This window comes from Pleurodeles waltl, chromosome 1_2 (genome assembly GCF_031143425.1).
Source record: "Pleurodeles waltl isolate 20211129_DDA chromosome 1_2, aPleWal1.hap1.20221129, whole genome shotgun sequence".
Classification (NCBI taxonomy): domain Eukaryota; kingdom Metazoa; phylum Chordata; class Amphibia; order Caudata; family Salamandridae; genus Pleurodeles; species Pleurodeles waltl.
In genome coordinates this window covers 658,171,323-658,188,172 of record NC_090437.1, presented here as the reverse complement: position 1 = coordinate 658,188,172, position 16,850 = coordinate 658,171,323, and the positions used below count along the sequence as shown (strand labels likewise).

Sequence of the window (16,850 nt, the reverse complement as noted above, 5' to 3'; positions counted from 1 at the left end):
TGGCCCATAAGGTCAGAGACCTGTTCCTGAGTAGTCTGCTCTAATCAAATCATGCTCTCTGTGATTGAGGGGGAAACTGAAGAGACACAACACATTTTGTGTTTGGTTTTCCAGGATTTCTTTCCTCCACATGAACAGCACTTTATCAAACTGATGAATAGTGACTATAGAGAAAGAGGTGAGGGAAACACCTTAATACAAAAAACATCCACCTGATGCAGGAAACAAAAGTTGAAGATATTCAATCCAAAATAAGCCTTAAAAAGCAATAGTGTTCTTGGATCCTTCTCAAGTGAACCAGAAAAACAGCGACCTCATTGACCTTATACTGCAAGACAGGACGCCTGGCTGCCTTAGAACGGCCTACAGATGCAGTGGCAAATTGGCATCATGTGTGTTTAGTCTAGTAAATGCAACAGTTTTTATTAGGGGTTTTAAAAAAAGGTTTAACACAGTTGAGTTTTCAGCTAAATAAATGCAGAAAATGTTGCCCTTATGGGTATTGCTTTCTTGTACCTAAATATTATTTTGAAAATACGGTGATCCCGCACGTGAGAAGCCATTCTACTGTTTATGGATATCAGAGAGAATCCTGTGACAGAGAATTAGTGGTTCAAGCACCACAGGAGATGGCTGCAAGATTTCAGTCACAATGCTGGACTTTGCACCTCAATGATGTGCAAGGACAATTCCAAGGGCTTTGCAATTTTTTGCACCACCTAAGTGAAGTGAATGAACAGACTTTCTCTGAAGGAGACTAAGATGGACAAGGGCTATTCTTATCTGGTGCCGCAATAATCTCTGTCCGGCATCAGCAACTTAAATGAAAATGTTTTCCATTCAATCAAATCCCTGGGCCTTAAGGAGGATGCTGTGCTAGAGGTTTATCAGGAAATTAGATAAAAATGTTGTCTTTAACTGCACTATTATTGTCTGCCAACTTCGAAGGTGGAAGCAGGTCAGATCCAGAGACAGTGATGGAAGGAAAGCTCAAGTCACTGGGTCCAGTATCTTGCAAGACATATGTATATCAGAAGAGGTGCAGAGGTCAGAGAGCTGTGGTAGCACAGACTCTGGAGGCGCCTGGGACAGAACCGCCAGTATCTTTAAAACCATGAAGCAGGTCTACCCTTGGGAAGAAGAGCACAGGGGTAAGGGGAAGTCCTGAATATGTGCAGCATGGCCTGACAAAATAATGAAAAATGAATTGGCTTCCCATTCTTTGATGCTGTTTGCAGGCATAAAAGCGAAGAGTTGTAAGCCAAAAGATCGTGGTCAGAGCTGACAGTCATCTTTTTATAGCACCTACAAAAGAATTCAGACCCCGAAGCCTCAGAAGAGATTTTACCTAGTTTCTGTCAAAAGCAGAGGAATTCTATCAGTGAAGGTAGGAAAGGACCTCTTTTGAATGATCACTTCCCGTGTTTTTAGACTGATGCTGCTGGATTTTTGACACTAGGGTTCAGGCCCCAGTGCTTGTGCTCCGGCCCCCAAACATATATAATTGGCTAATATTGCATTGGTTCATTAACTTATGTATAAGTCCCTAATATATGGTACAAGAGGTACCCAGGGCTAGTAAGTTAAATGTCACTAGTGGACTGCAGCACTGAATTGTGCCACCACCACAGTGACAAGGTGAAAAAGTGACTACGTCTGACACTGCAGCCCAGTCAGCTGTAATCCTGCCGACTCAATACAGTAAAATAAACCCTTTTGCCAGGTCAAAACCTAAAACCTCCCTTTTAATATTAATAAGCCACCGCTATGGAAGGCCTTGATAATCCACCAAGCAGAGGGCTTACTATTAGAAATAGGGACATGTTACTTTTGTGGTTAGCATGCCCTGACAGCAAAAAAAACTGTAATTGCTTTTTCACTGTAGCAAGACCGCAATTCTTTTAACATGAGTTTCACTAGCCACCACGCTAGGTGCTAACTTACATTTGGCACCATTTTGCATCACCAAATATATTACTCCAATGTATCAAAAGAAACATTACACTGAACTCGACTTTGGATTTGTAACAGAAAGATGACTTTAGAAAGGCACCACTTTTTTTTACAACTTTTTTTTCTCCAAATCTTTGGGTGCCATTCCTGACTGTCTGCATTGGGTGTCACTTGAGACAATACGCTTCCCTTCTCACCCCCACCCCCCCTCCTTCTCCCAGAAGTGTGAAGCTCTCCCAGGAACAGGGAACAAATAGAATTGCTGAAGGAAGGAGATGTGACTTCCTCCAGGATGACTGCCCAGTTTCAAAGAGGATACCGCCTCAGTGAAGCAACAGGCTGGCATCACCTTCAGAGGGAAAAACATAGCAGAAATGGTTTTCCAAGAGAAGTGGCTAATTATGATGGCTACACCCCAGGGGTGTGCCAAGGGGTCCTCACAGGGAAAGAAGGCTTGAGTCTTTTTGGTTTAGGGTAGAAATGGGTATCCTGAAATTGTTTGGAGGCCAAACCCCAGAAAGTGATGTAAAGTGGGGAGGGTTATCTCTTGAGAACTACTGCCCCTTTAGTTAGTGTCCTCCCCTTCCCCAAGGGAGAAGATGGCATAAAAGACCCACAGTCCTCACATCAATACAGTGCTGGAAGGAAAAAGGATTTCCTTGCTCCTCCTTGGAAACAGCAAAGATGACTGTGCCTGCTGTGCCCACCTGTGGATAAGAGCTCCAGTGGTGTCAGGACGAAAAGGGGTAGCTTCAGGGACTAGCTGGCTAGTCCACTGTTCAGAACCAGGGTCCAAAATGCAGGAAAAAGCCTGCACTCTTGAGACCGCAGCTGTTTAGGAATGTCTGTCCACTGATGGATGTTGAAAAGCATAGTGGAAGACAGAGTCCTCACCAGCCCAAGGTGGCCACAAACCTGTAGCGCAAGGGAACCGCTGGAGATCACTAGAACCAGGAGATAAGTTTACCGGAGGAGACTAGGCCCACACTGGACTGCCTCCCCCTCAACACCCCTATATCCCACACCACCAAAGTCCGAGACCAGAGGCCAGAAATGACCCAATGCTTGTGGAGACCAGAGTGGAGGCAAGAACACTCACAACATCTCTGCATCATGTCCTTAATCTGCAGCATCGCAAAATCATGTATCCAAATCATCAGGACCATTTCTTGCCTTGTTTGCAGGAAAGGAGTAAAAGAGCATGGAGGACTACAAGACTGCTAAAAGTGAGAGGTGACTGCCCGCTAGAACTGAGTGTTCCCTTTGATGGCCCCACCTCGTTGTGGCTAGTCCAAGAGAGTTCTAACAGTTTTTTCAGCATGTTGGCTACAAACCACATTGTAAGGAAATGCCTCCTTGGCATGGTTACTCCCTGGCTTTTTGCCTTTTGTTGATGCTAGTTATGATTGAAAGTGTGCTGGGACCCTGCTAACCAGGCCCCAGCACCAGTGTTCTTTCCCTAAACTGTACCTTTGTTCCCACAATTGGCACAGCCCTGGAACCCAGATAAGTCCCTTGTAAATAGTAACCCTGGTACCAAGGGCCCTGATGCCAGGGAAGGTCTCTAAAGGCTGCAGCATGTCTTATGCCACCCTGGGGACCCCTCACTCAGCACATGCACACTGACTCACAGCTTGTGTGTGCAGGTGGGGAGAAAATGACTAAGTCGACATGGCACTCCCCTTAGAGTGCCATGCCCACCTCACACTGCCCGTGGCATAAGTAAGTCACCTCTCTAGCAGGCCTTAGAGCCCTTAGGCAGGAAGCACTCTACCCCTACATTGTCTAAGCAAAACCTTGGACATTGTAAGTGCAGGGTAGCCATAAAGAGTATATGGTCTGGGAGTTTGTCAAACACAAACTCCACAGTTCCATAATGGCTACACTGAAATCTGGGAAGTTTGGTATCAAACTTCTCAGCACAATAAATGCACACTGATGCTAGTGTGGAATTTATTGTAAAATGCACCCAGGGGGCATGTTAGAGATGCCCCCTGAATACCAGTCCAACTCCTAGTGCTAGGCTGACCAGTTTCTGCCAGCCTGCCACAACCAGACGAATTTCTGGCCACACGGGGAGAGTGCCTTTGTCACTCTGTGGCCAGGAACAAAGCCTGTACTGGGTGGAGGTGCTTCTCACCTCCCCCTGCAGGAACTGTAACACTTGGCAGTTAGCCTCAAAGGCTCATGCCTTTTGTTACAGCACCCCAGGGAATCCCAACTAGTGGCCCCCACGTTTGGCACAAGGCTGGAGGAGATAATGAGAAAAACAAGGAGGAGCCACCCACCAGTCAGGACAGCCCCTAAGGTGTCCTGAGCTGAGGTGACCCCTGCCTTGAGAAATCCTCCATCTTGAGATTGGAGGATTCCCCCAATAGGATTAGGGATGTCCCCCCCCTCCCCTCAGGGAGGAGGCACAAAGAGGGTGTAGCCACTGGCTACTGCCCTCCTGACCTAAACACACCCCTAAATTCAGTATTTAGGGGCGACACAGAACCCAGGAAATCCGATTTCTGCAACCTACACAAAGAAGGACTGCTGACCTGAAAGCCCTGCAGAGACGACAGAGACGACAACTGACTTGGCCCCAGCCCTACCTGCCTGTCTCCAGACTCAAAGAACCTGCACAGCGACGCATCAGACAGGGACCAGCGACCTCTGAAGCCTCAGAGGACTGAACTGAAGGACCAAGAAACTCCAGAGAACAGCGGTACTGTTCCGCAACAGCAACATTTTTGCAACTTTGAAGCAACTTTTAAAGAACTCACTCTTCCCGCCAGAAGCATGAGACTTCACACTCTGCACTCGACACCCCCGGCTCGAGCTCCAGAGAACCAACACTGCAGAGAGGACTCCCAGGCGACCTGAGACGACCCCCCTACATCCCCACAGAGACGCCTGCAGAGAGGTTCCTGGGGCTCCCCCTGATTGTGGCTGCCTGGAACAAAGAACCCGACACCTGTACCAAGCACTGCACCCTCAGCCCCCAGGCCTGAGAGGAACCGACCTCCAGTGCAGTAGTGACCATCAGGCAACCCTCTGCCTAGCACAGTCGGTGGCTGGCCCGAGAAGCCCCCCCTGTGCCCTGCCTAGAGTGTCCCTGGGGTCCCTCCACTGATTTCTACAGAAAACCGACACCTACTAAGCACACTGCACCTGGCGGCCCCTGTGCCGCTGAGGGTGTGTTTTGTGTGCCTGTTTGTGTCCCCCCCCCCCCCCCCCCCCCCCCAAGTGCTCTACAAAACCCCCCTAGTCTGCCCCGGACGATGCAGGTACTTACCTGTCGGCAGACTGGAACCGGAGCACCCCTGTTCTCCATAGGCACCTATGTGTTTTGGGCCCTCCTTTGACCTCTGCAACTGACCAGCCCTGTGTTGCTGGTGCAGTGACTTTGGGGATTCCTTGAACCCCCAATGGTGGGCTGCCTATGCCCAGGAAACTGAACTTGTAAGTGCTTTACTTACCTCAGAAACTTAACCTTACTTATCTCCCCGAGGACCTGTTGATTTTTGCAGTGTGTCCACTTTTAAAATTGCTTATTGCCATTTTAACCTATACCATGTGCACTACTGCTTTTATTCAAAGTTCCTTACTTACCTGTGTGGAGTACCTTGCATTTTATGTATTTGCTTCAAATCTTGAATCTTGTGGTTCTAAAATAAATTAAGAAAATATATATCTATATAAAAACTATTGGCCTGGAGTTAAGTCTCTGAGTGTGCGTTCCTCATTTATTGCCAGTGTGTGTACAACAAATGCTTAACACTACCCTCTGATAAGCCTACTGCTCGACCACACCACCAAAAAATAGAGCAGTAGAATTATCTAATTTTGCCACTATCAACCTCTAAGGGGAACCCTTGGACTCTCTGCACACGATCTCTCACTTTGAGATAGTATATACAGAGCCAACTTCCTACACACGTGCAACAATTTAATGCATTTAGATACTAAATTAAAGTAATTTTACTTACCTTTGAAAAATCGTATTCCTGGTTTCACTCAGTAAATGTTTGCTGTTTTTTTGGGGGGGGGGAGGGGGGGTCTATCTAAAGCTAAAAATAAACTCATTTTTTAAAATTGGTGCCTGATTTTTATTGAATCATGTTTCTACTTACCTTTTGGTTTGGTTCCCCTAATTGCTTTACGCTAGTTGATTTGATGAAGCCTGACTGCTCTGGCTGCCCAAGACTGAGGGAAGGGGTTTCTTAAAGAAACCTAACAGGATCTGGTAAAGATTGTGATATTACATGACGAGGTCTCAAAACCACACCGCACAATTCACCTTCCTACAGTGAAGTACAATGAGATGACTCTGAATCCTTGTTGATGAGGTCTGGAAAACAGGAACTGACACCAGCATTGTATATATATCCCGAGGCCAGAATGATATCACAGAACTTAGCACAGCATGTGAATCATAACTTGCATTCTGCACACAAAAAAAACAAATCACTAGACTGATTTAACACTTCCCAGTGGAGAAATGAAGGGGGTGCAGCCTGTACACTGAAAGCCTTCCACTGGTTATGCTGGCAGGACTGGTGTTGGCAGGCCTGAATATGCTGAACTTCTTAGCCTTGCACATGTACAAAGGAACATACATATACCAGTAGAGACCTATTATGTATATTTATATACACATTTGTGCACTTCTTCTCATCATCAGAACCAGTGGTGAAAGTCTGTACTTCTACCCGAACAACTCTCAACTGTAAGTTTGACATATAATACTACTGCCTGAAATATGAAGCCATAGGAAGACATATGAGAGGACTAGCCATGATACTTTAGCTTGGTCACCTGTTAGTTCTGGTTAGTGCATAATGTCAACAAGGTGGGAGTGCTAAAAACCACAAGGAAATTGAGCGGATTTGACTTTAGGGTTTGGTTGATCCTGTGAAGGCTTTACATACGCACCCAAAAATGAACAGAATTATAGACAAAATTGTAAAATTAATAGTCAACATCAATTGCTTAACAGACAGAATCCAATTACATGTGTTAACCACAACCCACTTAATCAAGGGAAACAAACTGAAAGATAATTGCCTAAGATTACAAAGGATTAAAAAAGTAAAACACTGGAGACTCAAGTTTCAAACCTACTGACTGTGGGTTATAGCCTAATGTTTGGGTCCTCCACATGAAAAAACAACATTGAAAAATCACTGGCAAAAGGAAACTTTGAAAGCAAATTTTAATAAAGAAATTAGAGGGAAAGCAAGGTTCATAAAGCAATTGTTGACGTTTAGTCTTGAAATATTTAAACATTACCGCAGTAATATGTAGTGTGCAAACTGTACAGTGCAACAATTTCAGGCCGTTCAAAGTATGTGCTTGCCCAGTGTCTTGCATTGAGTGCGACATCAAATTTGGAAGAAAATGCTCTAACCAGGCTTGGGGAGGCACCCACAGCTGTTGGTTGCATTCTGTCATATAGAAATATGCGCAGACAGGGCTTTACATGGGATGGAAAAAGGGAGAGTCTCTTAAAGAGGTGTGACTTAAACATGTAAGGAAAATGTTACTTACCAGTAGACATCTGTTTGTGGCATGTAGTGCTGTAGGTTCACATGCTGTGCCTAAGCTCGCCATCTAGTTTTGGGATTGAGTGATTCCTCCTCTTGTTAATACTGCACATGGGCATCAAGTCCTTTGTTAGACAGTTTCTCCCCAGGCGGGAGAGTGAAGTAGTGAAATTAGAGAGTGTAATAGAAAAGATGTCCATGCCATGTATCTACATATGTACAATATTTACCTATTAATAAATTGCAACATCTAAATGTGTCCGGGGAGGAGGGAAGGCACATGTGAATCTACAGCACTACACGCCACAAACAGATGTCTACTGGTAAGTGACATTTTCTGTTCGATGGCATGAGTGGCTGTAGTTACACATGCTGTGCACAGACTGTAAAGTAGTCCCTCCAAAAGTGGTGGCTAGCGTGCAGGAGATGTAATTGATTGGAAGAGTGTTTTGAATACAGCTTGTCCATCATTTTCTGCTGATGTGCAAAGACATCTACACAATAATGTTTAGTAAATGTATATGGTGTAGATCTTGTTGCCACTTTGCAAATATCTGCCATAAGTCTGTTACCTAAAAATGCCATAGATGCACCTTTCTTTCTAGCAGAGTGTAATCTACGTGGTACAGGTAATTGTCGCTTGGCTTTACTTTAGCAAGTTTAAATACACTTGACTATCCATCTGGCTATAGTTGCTTTAGATCCTTTATGGGCAAGGTGAAAGCCACAAAACATCCTTGGCGGATGATTCTTTTGAGTCCTTCCATAAAAGCTTTGATAACTGGAATGTGAAACAAAAAAATATGCTGTCTGTTTTAAAAATATGCAGCTATGGCTGCTTAATGTAAAGAAATAGATGTGTAAGCTAGATTTGTTTTTTGTAAATGTAGTAAATAACAGGACGTCTTGTATTGTTGGCTTGAGAGGGTCAATGTTTTGTGTTTGACAGTAGCAAACAAAACATTTCAATTTTGCCTCATAACACTGTCTGGTTGTGGGTTTGCGTGCTTGTCTCAGAATAGCCATACATTCCTGTGGTAATTATAAGTACCCACGTTCTATGACCTCAGAAGCCATATCGCTAGGTTGAGCAAATTGGGATTCGGATGACTTATTTGACCCTGTTCTTGTGTTAAGAGGTCTGGTCTGTTGGAAAGCTTTTGATGTAGAACTACCGAGAGTCCAAAAGTGTTGTGAACCATGGTTGACATGCCATGTACGAGCTACCAAAATCATGATAAGGGAAGATTGTTTGAGCTTCCGGACCAGAAAGGGAATGAGTGGGAGAGGGGGAAAATATCCCTGACCAACTCATCCATTGAGCATTGCCTTTGGATTGAGGGTGTAAGTACCTGGAGATGAAGTTTTGCCATTTTTTGTTTTGATATGTGGCGAGTAGGTCTATTTGAGATGTTCCTCACTTTTGAAAGTACTGGTGAAGGACTTGTAGGTGGAGTTTCCATTCATGGACTTGTTGCTGCATCCTGCTGAGCAGGTCTGCAAAGTGTTTGTCTGTCCCTGGAAGATACTGCGCCACTATGTGAATGTGGTGATGAACTGCCCATTTCCATATTGTTTGTGCAAGATGGGAGGTTGATGAGATTGCGTCCCTCTGCTTTTGAAGACTGTACGTGGCAGTCACGTTTTCTGTACATATTATCACTACCTTGTGCTGAAATTGTGGAAGGAATGATTTCTTAGCTAGGAATACTGCTTGCAGTTCCAGGTAATTGATGTGGAAAGACTGTTGAGTGTTGTCCCATATCCCTTGGACTGTGAGTTTGTGGAGATGAGCTTCCGAACCAGTGTTTGAGGCGTCTGTTGTGATCTGAGGTACAGGCTCTAAAAAAAGGGCCACCCTTTCATAAGGTCTGTGGTGTTCCAGCAATACAGAGAGTGATAAGTATGATGGCCCAACAACACTAGATCTTCCATCTGACCCTGTGCCTAAGACCACTGGCGAGAGAGACATTGTTGAAGGGGACACATATGAAGTCTGGCATGAGGTACGATGGCAATACAAGATGCCAGCATCCCAAACAGTTGCATCAAAGTTCTTACTGTGTATGCTTGGTTCTCTGTTAATATAGCAATCATTGCCTTTATTTGGGCTGAGCTGGGAAACGCTAGTACTATTTGTGTGTTGAGGGTTGCTCCTAGATAGGACTGTATCTGGAGAGGGTGCAGATGAGATTTCAGGTAATTGATGGTAAACCCTAGACAGTATAGGAGCTGGATTGTGATCGGAGTGTGACGCTGACACTGAGTGAATTAACTTACTTTGATGAGCCAATCGTCCAAGTAAGGGAAGACATGAATTTGTTGCCTTCTGAGATGTGCTGTGACTACTGTGAGACCTTTTGTGAATATTCTGTGAGCGGCTGTGACTCCAAATAGCAACACCTTGAACTGATAATGTTTTCCTGCAATTATGAATCTTAAATATTTACTGTGTGCTGGATGAATAGAAATGTGAAAGTAAGCGTCCTTCAGGTATAATACTGACATAAAGTCACCTTTTTGCAGTAGGGGGATAACCTCCTGAAGAGTTACCATATGGAAGTGTTCTAATAGGGTGTCGTGGTTTAAGGGTCTGAGTCCTATCTAATATTGGTCTGAGAGAACCGCCTTTTTTGGGTATTAGGAAATACAGAAAGTAAACTCCCGTCCTCTGGTATTGTTATGGTACTGGTTCCATAGCCCCTTTGAGAAGGAGAGAGCACTTCCTCTTTGAGAAAAGCGTTATGATCTTGTGAGAGTTTGTGAGTACGAGGGGGTATGTCTGGTGGAGTGGAAGTGAGCTCCAGACATTTTGGATAATTAAAAGTACCCATTGATCTGTGGTAATTTGAGACCAATACGCCTGACAATGTTGTAACCCGGCCCCTAGTGGAGAGAGTGGTGTGAATTGGAAGCTTTGGGAGGAAGTTATTGTTTGGTGCTGGCAGAGGAGTCTCTAGATGTAGATGATGTTACTATTCCCTCAGTAGGAACCTCTAAAATAACCTCGGGTGTATTGAGAGGTGGGCATTGTCTTAGCAGAAGAATGGTCACTAAATGATGACCGGAATCCTCTTGCAAATCCTGTGCGATTAAAAGTGCCCCCATCACATCAAATTGTTTGCTTTCTTTATCAGGAAGAGTTGTGTCTCCTGTTGACTGGCTATTAGCCCTTTTGTGAGCAGCAGAGGCAACGATAAGTCTGGAGCGATTTGCGATTTTATAAATAAAGGGTCAGTGGGTGCAGCCTTGTTTTTTTTTTTTTATCAACCCTGGGAGTGATAAAGTAGGAAAGTGCCCCTTTTGACATGGTTACCCTCTCCCCCCACTTTTTGCCTGATATTGATGCTGACCTGAGAGTGTGCTGGGATCCTGCTAACTAGGCCCCAGCACCAGTGTTCTTTTTCAAAACCGTACCATTGTTCCCACAATTGGAATACCCCTGGCGCACAGCTACGTCCCTTACAAAACGTACCTAGGGTACCAAGGGCCCGTAGCTAGAGAAGGTCCACAAGGGCTGCAGCATGTATTATGCCACTCTAAGGGATCCCTCACCAAGCACATGCACACTGTCATTGCAGCTCGTGTGTTGGTTGGGAGAAAAAGATAAAGCTGACATGGCACCCCTCTCAGGGTGCCATGCCCACAAACCACTGCCTGTGGCATAGGTAAGTCACCCCTCCAGCAGGCCTTACAGCCATAAGGCAGGATGCACTATACCACAGGTGAGGGCATTGCTGCATGAGCAATATGTACCATCCAGTGTCTAAGTCCATTCTTAGACATTATAAGTGCAGTGTGGCCATATTGAGTACTTGGGCTGGGAGTTTGTCATTACGAACTCCACAGCTCCATGATGGCTTCACTGAAGTCTGGGAAGTTTGGTATCAAACTTCTCAGCACTCAGAGGGCATCTTAGAGATGCCACCTGTATTTTAGCCAAATTTCTAGCGCAGGACTGATCAGTATATGCCATCCTACCACTTCCAGAGAGGTTTCTGACCTTATGGGGCGATAGCCTTTGTGCTCTCTGAGGCCAGAAACAAAGCCTGCACTGGTTGGAGGTGCTTCACACCTCTCCCCTGCAGTATTGTAACACCTGGAGGTGAGCCTCAAAGGCTCAGGCTTCTTGCTACCGTGCCCCAGGCACTCCAACTAGTAGACATGCCTGCCAACCGGACAAAGCCCCACTTTTGGCTGCAATTCTGGTGGGAAAATTAGGAATAACAAGGAGGAGAGACTACTTCAGCAAGGACCACCCCTAATGTGTCCAGAGCTGAAGTGAACTTCTCCTTGCAGAATCCTCCATCTTGGTTTGGAGGACAGGGACCAATAGGGTTAGGTCTGCATCCCCCTCCGCAAAGGGAGTAGACACCAGAAGGGTGAAGGCACCCTCAGGAACAATAGCCATTGGCTTCTGCCCTCTGACCCCAGTAACGTCCCTAAATTGAGGATTTAAGGGCTCCCCTGAACCTAGATCATCAGATTCCTGGCAACCTCAAGAAGACGACAACAAGAAAGAAGAACTTCTAAGCTGACCCCCAGTAGAAAAGACTGCAGACATCAACTGATTTGGCCCCAGCTCTACCAGCCTGTTTCCAGCTTCTGAAGCCCCTGCTACAAAAAGGCAGCGCATCCTGCAGGACCAATGACCTCTTCAAAACCCCAAGAGGACTGCATGCCTACCAGAAGACCAAGCTCTCCCGATAACAGCGGCCCTGTCCACAAAGAAACTCCAATAAAGGACTCCAGAACCGTCACGGATCGGTGAGCCCTGCCCACTCTGCACCAGACGCCCATGGCCCGTGTCCAGGTGGCCCAAATGTCTAGAGCAGATTCCTAGGCGATTCCTATCTTGTCCACCCTGGGCTGACCCCTCCCAATCAGCATGACAACACCTCCAGACTAAATCCAGAGGTCACCTCCCACCTCACCCCACCCGTGAAGGATCTGAACAAAGAAACCTGAAGCCAAAAAGTACCCTGCACCCGCAGTCCCCTGTCCTTGGGGGACCCGACATCCCGTGCAGCAATGTGCAGCAGGCAGCCCTCCTCTTTGTCCAGTCTGTAGTTTCCCTGAACCGGCCTCCTGGATCAAGTTTGCAGCCCACTTTTGACCCCGATGTCCCCCTGTTAAAAAGCATTGGAAGCTCGATGCTGTGTTTGCACGCTGCAACCGGCTGCCCCTGTGCCTCTGAGGGTGTGTGGTTGTTGCTGACCTGTGCACCTCCTCTCCACCACCGTAGCTCACCTAAATCCCCCAGGTCTGCCTTCGGAAGTTGCGGGTACTTACCTGCTGGAAGATCCACTTCTGAGTGCCCCCAGTCTCCTTAGGAACCCATTTTAAAATCTTGCAACAACTTTGACCTCTGCACCCGGCCGGCCCCGTGTTGCTGGTGGTGGGTGTTTGCGGTTAACTTGAACCTCAATTTGTGAACACCCTAGCCCCCGGAGACTGGCACTGTAAGTCTTGGCCTTACCTTGAAACTGTACAAAGTCTTCTTCCACTCAGAACTGTGTTTGAAAATTGCAGTGCCAACTTCTAAAACAGATTATTGCCACTGACTTGAAAACTGTTTAACTTGCCCAAATTGAAAAAAGTGGTGTTGATACATATGCTAGCTACTTACTTGCAAATGTCCTTACCTGCAATCAGAATCTTGTGGATCTAGAATTAAAGTAACAAAATATATTTTTGCTATCTAAAAACAATTGGCCTGGAGTTAGTAATTGAGTGTGTGCTTCATTTATTACCTGTGTGTGTACAACAAATGCTTTGCACTTCCCTCTGATAAGCCTAACTGCTCAACCACACTACCACAAAAGACAGCACTAGTATTATCTACTTTAGCCTCTGTGCACAATATGTCTAATTTTGATATAGTATATAGAGAGCCAGTTTCCTACAGATAACCCTTGATCTAAATGGTTCTTCAAATATTTGGTGTGTGTCTCAGCATGCCTAGGAAGGAACTGACTCTCCTTGTGAGTTACGCCAAGGGTGTCAAATAAAAATTCCTCTTCTATGGAATCTGTGTACATATGTACATAATGAAACGCTGCTGCCCCAGATGTAACCTGTTGATGTGAGGTTGAATCCTTAGGGGGTGAAGGGCTAGCTGGCAAGAGATACGGATCATTAGATGTAAAAGGATCTGGATCATATGTTTCCCATGGATCTTGATCGTCTAATGTATCCCCAGATCATAAGCCCCATCAGGTGGTGTGAACCCTAAAGGAGGGGGAGATCTTGGTGGAGTGGGAGAACTTGGTGGAGGAGTATGCTGTGGAGAAATATGTGGAGGTGGAGATGGTTGAGAAGAAGGAGTAAGAGAAAGAGTCTTTTCCTTTGCAGTCTTTTTTAGAGGTGGAGAGGAGTCAAGAGCCTCTTGAAAAGTAAATTTTCTTTGTAAAGAGGGAGGAGGTGATGTTATAATTCGCCCTGTTCCCTTTTGAATCTGAAGTCTGTGCTGAAGAGCGTCCATTACTTCTAAAATTGGTTCCACCGGTGAAGGTCTTTTTAAAACTTTCAGATCGAACGTTTCCTGTGTATGGATATTTTCAATGCCAAAACTAAGGGTATATGTTTTTTCATTTTCGGTGCCGAAGCGGTCGGTACCGAAGCGGTCGGCATCGAAGCACCATGCGTCTTCGGTTGTGTCACAGCTTAAGTGGAAGTGCTGGAGATCGATGCCGAAGATTTCTCTCTGGCTTTTTTCGGTGCAGAGCTGGTAGGCAGGGCAACTGAATGAGCTTCTCTGCTCTGACCATGGCTGGAAGGCAGTGGCGGACCGGTGACCTCTTGTGATGTAGTTTTGACCATGGGTGAAGGGGTCTTTTTACTAATGGTTTTGCCGACTGTAACGGTTAACTCTCGATGTCATACTGTACATCAGAGTCCAAGTCTTGAATGGAGAAGGCCTCCTCCTGCTCCAAATCTTCTTCTGCATGCTAGCTGCCAAAGAAGTCCAGTATATCGTCTGGAGTTCGAGATGCCATTTCCATCTGACAAGCTTGTCGATCTCTGAGGTCTTTTTCGATCTAAAGGAACGGCATGCTTCACAGGTCTGCTCATTGTGGACAGGTGAAAGACACAAATTACGCACCTGGTGGTGGTCGGTGTGTGGAAATATTGAGTGACATCAAGGGCAAAACCTAAATGAGTTTATTTCATTAGGGCTGCATAGTTCAATTCCATGTGGAGGAGGTAGGTGTGACGGGGGCCCGAGAGGGCTGCGTCTGCCCCGAAGGGCTGAAAAATCAATTCCAAGTGTAAGTTGCAACCAAAGATAAAGTGTAGTAGAATATGCGATCGAAACAATACCGAAGGTGATAGAAAGACAGAGAGGATATCGTTTTGAACAGTATCTAGCCGAGAACTCTGAGCGAGAGAACACACATACAAACCTGACGGCAGAGAGAAACAATCTAACAAAGGACTCGATGCCCATGCGTGGTATTACAGAGAGGAGTCACTCAATCCCGTGACTCGAAAAAGCTTCTTCTAAGAAAAACAAGTTGTACCACTCCGAGCCCAACATTAGTTGGCGAGCTTATGCACAGCATGTGTTTCTACAGCCACACATGACATTGAACACTAAATTTCTTTGAGTCCCATTATGTGCCACCAGACCCATATTTGGTTTCTCTTTGAGCTTTCTGATATTGCATCAAGATATAGGACACAACAACTGACATACACTTAAACCCTGCCAGAACTATTGGCTTTGCTAATGATTGGAAGCTGTTTACGATAAAGGACTAGCAACTATGATTTTGTTGAAAAAAAATTATATTGAATATGTTTAAATTCTGAAACAGAGACAGTTAAATAATATGCAGGTCTGTGGAAGGAGAATTGAACTTTACTCATGTGCAACTTATGTTAGACATGAATGCACTATTTATCTCTAAATCTCGCCCGTCTGTATATCTTAACCCTCATCTCTTTACTCTTCAGCACCCTCTTTTAACTCTCCTCAATACACTTTCTTGCATCCCCTTCACTTCACCGCCTCTAAACATACACTGCACCCACCTGTAAGCACTTAATTTTTTTACCATTCGCCTTGGCAATATTTTGACAACTGTGTACCCCCCCCCCCTTCAAACACATTTACACAGAATTTTAATTGCATTTGGAATACATGACCACTGCTCTGTGCTCAGCAGAGAGGCCAACCCACTGAAAGGTACTGTGAGGAACTCGCACTGCCTTCAGTGTCCATTCCAGAGCTCTCAATTATGTCCTGCCATAAACACATGGTGCAACTCGGCACAAAAAATATAGAAACACAACATAATGTAAATAGCTAACACTCTTAGGAAATGCAATGTGAAATAGAAACTAAATCGCTGATGTGCATTGCCTTAACTTTAATATTCACTGTTTGGAAATCAATCAGCGTTTTTAGCATTAACGTTAAGGGCCTGAATATAGGGCCAGATGGACTCATTTCAATGCCTGTTTAATGCTATATGACAGAGCCATAACCCCAGAATTATGCAACTTCAAACGCTGTTCTTAAAATCAAAACAGGTCCAAAGTAGGAATAAAACATTCTAGAACCACTGTGCCAATCAATCTCAATAAAACAGGAAGTTAATAAACACCAAGTATGTGCTCCATTTTTCAGGCATGCATTCTCATAGCATTTATTGTTTTTTGATATTTTTGTGGTATTCCACTATCAGTATGCGATATGCACATATTTCTCCCTTTGCCTTTGAGTTTCTCAAAAGCTGAGATTTGGATCAACGTAACCATGGAGCAAAATACCTACATGACTTTTGGATCAACATCACTGGGGAACAAATATAGTAGCTTTACTTCTAAAAGGGGCAGCGAAATACAGTCACTATCTGGGGCATCACTGAAGGGGACCAGACGTCTCAGCACAATATATCCAATACAAGTTTAATATTAACACTTCCTATTACCCAGAACAAAGAAACAAATCTCACTTATGGTACTCATATCCAATCCTGCTTTGTGACGAATGGGAATGGGTGGGATCTATGTCTGTGAATGACATCTAGCCTCATGCCGGTATAAAACCTGCATTGCCCGAAACTACACCACCAGTGGCATTACAGGCTTAAAGTGGATATTACCCATGATTCCCATGGTATTGAAGGGCTTTAGAAAGGTAAGTCCTCCATCATGTGTCACACTGCAGAAAGTTAATTTATTGCCTGACTTTCGGCTCCTTATTCAGAGCAAGACGGGGCAGGCAACACAGACTAAAATACATTGCTTTATTAAGAGGTACAATCTGAGATTATATCTCTAAATAAATCAAAGTATTTAATATTTTTTGTAGAAAAGATATAGGGCTGAAGCACGAATCCTTAAAGCAGAAACCAC

The 16,850-nt window shown here is 44.9% G+C and overlaps 1 protein-coding gene across 5 annotated transcripts in view; it reads right to left on the bottom strand.

Moving 5' to 3' along the window:
- USP38 (ubiquitin specific peptidase 38) overlaps positions 1–16,850 on the bottom strand; it is a 155,705-nt gene that overhangs the window by 15,472 nt on the left and 123,383 nt on the right. The gene's annotated exons all lie outside the window — the stretch shown is intronic.